The sequence below is a fragment of the Chrysemys picta genome, chromosome 5 (genome assembly GCF_011386835.1).
Source record: "Chrysemys picta bellii isolate R12L10 chromosome 5, ASM1138683v2, whole genome shotgun sequence".
Taxonomy (NCBI): Eukaryota; Metazoa; Chordata; order Testudines; family Emydidae; genus Chrysemys; species Chrysemys picta.
Genome location: NC_088795.1, coordinates 70780540 through 70786539, shown reverse-complemented (window position 1 = coordinate 70786539; position 6000 = coordinate 70780540).

Genomic DNA, 6000 nt, shown 5'->3' with positions numbered 1-6000 from the left:
CTCTGAGCAGTCATACTGCTCTCTCACATACAACGCAGCTCCCCCACCTTTTCTATCCTGCCTGTCCTTCCTGAACAGTTTATATCCATCCATGACAGTACTCCAGTCATGTGAGTTATCCCACCAAGTCTCTGTTATTCCAATCGCATCCTGTGCCAGGACTTCCAGTTCTCCCTGCTTGTTTCCCAGGCTTCTTGCATTTGTGTATAGGCACTTAAGATAACTCAATGATTGTCCCTCTTTCTCAGTATGAGACAGGAGTCCTCCCCTCTTGCGCTCTCCTGCTCGTGCTTCCTCCTGGCATCCCACTTTCTCACTTACCTCAGGGCTTTGGTCTCCTACCCCCGGTGAACCTAATTTAAAGCCCTCCTCACTAGGTTAGCCAGCCTGCTTGTGAAGATGCTCTTCCCTCTCTTCATTAAGTGGAGCCCATCTCTGCCTAGCACTCCTTCTTGGAACACCATCCCATGGGCAGAGAATCCAAAGCCTTCTCTCCGACAACACCTGCATAGACATTCATTGACTTCCATGATTCAATGATCTCTACCCGGGCCTGGGTTTCACAGGCCAATGCTCAAACCACTGAGCTATCCCTCCCCCCATATAATATATGGAGATATACCTATCTCATAGAACTGGAAGGGACCCTGAAAGGTCATCAAGTCCTGCCCACTGCCTTCACTAGCAGGACCAAGTACTGATTTTGCCCCAGTTCCCTAAGTGGCCCCCTCAAGGATTGAACTCACAACTAGCAGTGGCATAGCCAGCTTCTAAGAGGAGGGGGAGCAAACATAAAAAAGGCGCCCCCCCCCTTGGCTCCTCCTCTGGCCATGCTCCCCTTGGCTCCTCCTCCGGCCGCTCCGCCATAGTCCGGTCGCGCTACGGGCCGCATGCCACGCCCCCCCGCTCCTCTGGCCAGGCCCGCCGCCCCCCCATGGGTGCTGGCCACGCTGCAGGCCGCCAGCCTGCGCCCTCCCTCGCTTCTCCAGCCGCTTTTGGAAAGGCGCCGCTTATGGAACATGTGCTGAGGGGAAGTGGCTGCTTCCCCTGCACCTCACTAGCTACGCTACTGTTTAGCAGGCCAATGCTCAAACCTCTGAGCTATCCCTGTCCAGGAAGGTATTACTATAGAGATCTTCTCTGACTGCAAAGAGATGCAAGCTCATACTTGCTAAACTTGCAGATCAACAAGAGTCTCTAGCATGTGTGTTTGGAGGCCAGAGAAGCCCTATTATGGCCTGGTGCATCTCCCTCTCCTTTTCCTTCTGGGACTTTCTCCTGTCTGCTCTTTGCTTCTCCACACTGTCTGAATTATTCACTCTCTGTGCTCTCTGTTCAAGGTCCAATGCAGCACTGACTTGCAGGATCTCTGAAAACATGTCCTCCAGAGTCCCCTTCTTTCTCCTCTTTCTCAGAGTCAGGCATTCCACACAATAAAATTTTGGCCCCTATTTCCCAGGGTAATAGCACAGGGCAACGGTGCACTATTTTCCAGAGGTGATGGTGTTTTTAGCTGTTATCTCACTCCTGAAGGTAACAAAGGCACAGAGAACACAGCTGCTGCTGGTGTCCAAAAGCCACCTGGGCCCATATCCTGCTAGCCAGTTCACTCAAATGATGCCAGCCAAACTCATTGTGGAATGGCATGGGAAAATATCCTACCGTGGAGGAAGAACTAAGGCAGCCATCCCTAGAAACCTTCAGGAGAGGATTGCAAAGTACTGCCATGAAGGTTTCATCGAGATATCTCAAAAGAATTCAAGGGACTTCCCTATATACATAAACAAACAGCTCCACATGTGTCGCCTCCCTGCCTAACCTTACAAGAGAATGAAAAGCAGATGATAACTCTGCTTCTGTTTGTTGTACTGCTACCTCTTCTTGTATTAGGAAATGCATGGGAAGTCAGTACCTGAGTCCTGATTAGTTTGGGGTTGGGCGTCATCTGTACATTTAGACACTCCAAAGGAAAAGGCATTCACACACTTACCTGAGGTTCCTCCCCTTACAGCAGGCTTGCCTGTGCTCCGCTGACTAAATTGCAGTGGAATCTCAAACAGGTCTTGACTCACAACATAGCTGCATCCCCCAGTCACGTGTCCCCCATCCTCCTCCTCCTCCTGTCTGTTCATAGCTGGGGTCTCTGTCTTAGGCTCCATCGAGGTATCTGCAGTGGTCTGTGGACTGCTTGTAGGGTCTCCACCAAGTATGGCATGCAGCTCATTATAAAAGCAGTAAGTCTGCCGCTTGGCACCAGATCGACTGTTGGACTCCCTGGCCTTGTGGTATACCTGCCGGCTGCCGCAATTCCTTCACTTTCACATGGCACTGCTGCTGCTACCTGTCATTACCCTTTTTCTGAATCCCCCATGTAATCTGCTCAGAGATGTCCATGTTTCTATAGCTGCTCTTCACAGCCTCTTCTCCTCATAGACCCAGGAGGTCCAATACCTTCTGTCTACTCCAGGTCAGAGCATATCTAAAGCATGTAACTGGCATGGCTGACTGGGCGGTTGCACACAACAGTGGTGAGATGCCAGGTGTGCTCACCAAGCTGGTGAATCACAAAAAGTCATTTCAGAATTATGGGGTTTTTAAAGTGGGGCCTGGCTTCTGGTTTCTGTGACCCTGGGCAGTGGAATTTACAATTATGACTGGACCTGTCAGTATCAGGCATTGTGGGACAGCTGCTGGAGGACTGTTAGGGTAGACATAGGTCACACAGTATCCACACACACACTGTGTCGACCACAATATGTTGACCATGGCTTCATGTAGTTCAGGGAGGTGAAGTTACTGTATTGCCATAATGGAGCACTTATATCAGAGACAATTTCAGTGAAGACACATGCACAATTAGGTTGGTGCAAGGCAACTCACATAAACTTAGCCTTCTAGCATAGACCAGCCCTCAGTTCCTGAGCCTGCTCCTCCCTCTGTCAAAAATCCTGCTCTCTGATGCAAGGAAGTCTCAGACATGGATCTTAGGTTTTGTTCGTTTTTTGGAGAAAAGTAATGGAAATGATAAATCTGAGAATGTCGGAGTTTTCCATAGCGCCGGAACTGAGAGGGGAGGCTTTAACTGTGCTAGATAGATCAGATGCTCGGGGATAGATCAGCTCTGCATATTAATTTAGATAGAATATAAGGGAAGAGGAAAAGAACACAAAGATGGCGAATGGTGGGGCGAGTGCGGGACAAAGTTTCACATCCCAGTTGGTATTTGGGATTTAGACTGAGTAGTGGATGTGACAATGTCATCTAGCTCTCTCTCTCTCTCTGGCCAAGTCTGGTCAGGACATCTCTCAGGATTAGGATGAAGAATCCAGGATCCCAGTAGATGATGGGGGGTGCAGCCCCGATGGTGAAGCTCACTTCTTCTCCTTCTCTTGTCTTTCAGTTAGCCAGTGTCATGGTGCCAGCTCCCCCCCAAGTCCTTTTTTGAGGACCCCAAAAGGAAATGGTGGGCAGAATAGCTCATCCTCTTATTATTTTTCAGGACTGCATTGGCCATCCCTCCTCCTGTCCAGATCACTCTGATGCCAGGGGATTGTGTGGAGATAGCACAGAGCTGGTTCTGCAACAATGGTGGGAGCCTGTTGTGCCAGGCCAATTCACCAAGGAGAGAAGGGAACCTCGTGGCCAATTTTGCACCAGCACAGCCTTTACACCACTTTGCAAAGCACAGCTGGTGCAAAGGGACCATAAAATGCTAGAGTGAAGTCATCTCTACAAGAAGGAATGTCTCCCAGAGGTAAACCAGGTAGTTTCAGTGTCAGCATCTTCTCTGTTACAAACATTTTTAAATTCCAGGGAAATTCAAAACCATAAAAAACACCAGAAAAGCAGGATCATTCTAGTAGGCAAGGAGTTTGGAGCCATAAATTGGCTGGTCTGAAAAAGATTTAGGTGCCAGATCTGGGATTTTCCGGCACTGTCATTTTGCAATATGGCCTGGTTTCAATTTTATTGGTACAATAGGGATGTTTAAACTTGTTTTCTATTTAGATATTAGAATTTGGAGAATTGGGACCAAAATATTGTCAGACAACAGGGTCTGAAGTTTTAAGGTGCTTAAAAGTTTTAATAGGAGCAGCTAAATATGTACTCTAGCCAGTGAAATTTGGGCCATTGGGACCAAGTATTGCTTAGATCCACTGGGATCCACATATTGGATATGGGTTTTGCAGCACTCTTGTTCTGGGATCTTGTGGTTTCTTATTGGTGCGGTGGACTTGTTCTCCTTGTAGGTAGTGGAATTTGGGGCTTGGGTACAAAGATCAGCAGAATCCCGGAGGATCCATGCTTTTACCTTTTTCCTGGGTGGGGAAAAGTGGTTGTTACTGTGCAAAAATTCCCTTCAAGTGAATCCAAATTGAGCTGGAATTTAGAAAGCTATTGAGTCTGGACTACATGGAGTTTTTATTGGGGAATAAACTATATTGAAATAAGCACCTTTATAGCCATATAACTGCATCCACCGCTAGGAGTTGTACCGCTTTAACTATTGGGTATGTCTACACTGGCAAGTTTCTGCAGCACAAGTTATACCACTTTTATTAAAATGCTGGAATTAAACCGCTGTTGTGTGTCCACGCTGTGTTCCTTGTGATACTGGAGTGCATCCACATTAGCATCTCTTGCAACGGCAAAGACACCAGTGCATTGTGGTAGCTATCCCACTGTGCAACTGGCCGCATGGTGCTTTGGGAAGAGTTTGCAATGCCTCATGGGGCAGGCATAGCATCACATGATGCAGGTTTCCCAATCCCATTGTTCCATGGGCATCCTATTATATTGCCAGTTGCTTTTCAACTGAAGTTGGGGCATGGGGAAAGGAGTGTGTGACAGGGAGTGTGTGTGTGTAGGGAGCGGGAAGAGAGACAGTGTGTTTTGGGGGACAGAGAGTGTGTCAGCATACTGTCTTGTAAGTTCAGACAGCAGCAGGAAGCAACCAGTCCTAAGGCAGGGAGAGGGGAAAACCCCAACATCAGCCCCCATCTCCCTCCCTGGCTTCTCTGCACAGCAATCTCTCTCTCTCTCTCTCACACACACACACACACACACACACACAGACACCTGCCTTTGTGTTCAACAGCATGAGCATTCCACATTAATGGTTTGCTTTGTGTCCCAGAGCAGATCAGCACAGCATGCAAGGACTGTCAGAAATGGTGCTTTGAAAGGGGAAGGGCCAGGGGTGAAAGTGGGCTGGTACGGGCCAGTACGGTGTACCGGTAAAAAGTGGCCGCCGGTACCGGCCCGTACGCAGCCGACGTTAAAGCACTGCTGTTGCAGTGCTTTAAGGACCCTGCTTAAAGTGCTGCTGCAGCAACTCTTTAACGTTGCTGCCCTTTTGCCCCCTTCCCCTGTCAGCGGCTCTGCCAGTTAGGACCCTACTGGCAGGGCCGCCGCCACGCGGGGGGGTGGGGAGGGAGAGCGCAAAAGGGGCAGTGACATTTAAGTGCTGCTGCGGCAAAGGACCCTCGTTAAAGTGCTGCCGTCATTGCCCCATTCCTCCCCGGGCTGCTGATGGGGGGGGCAGGGGGAGACCGGCCGCTGCTGGCACTACTGCGGTAGCAGCCGGGAGCCCCAGGCCCTTTAAATCGCTGCTGGAGCCCTGGGTAGCACAGGCCAGGCAGCGCAGATGGGCTGGCTGGGGGAGGCTGACCTCGAGCCCCGCCCCTTCTGCCTGAGGCCCCTATACAGGTAAGTGCTTAATGTTACTTTCACCCCTGGGAAGGGCGCATGTCTCCAGGGCAGCTGAGTTCAAAACAATGAGCAGTCACTTGAGGCATTATGGGACAGCTCCGGAGGCAAATTACAGCGCAGAAAGCAATCAAGTGTTCACACTGGCAATAGAGCGCTGGAGCCTCTGCGCAAATAGCTTTATGACTCTGGTGGAAGTGTTTTTTTTGCAGTGCTGCAATTAAGGTGATCAGATGTCCTGATTTATAGGTACAGTCCTGATTTTGGGGTCTTTTTCCAATATAGGCTCTT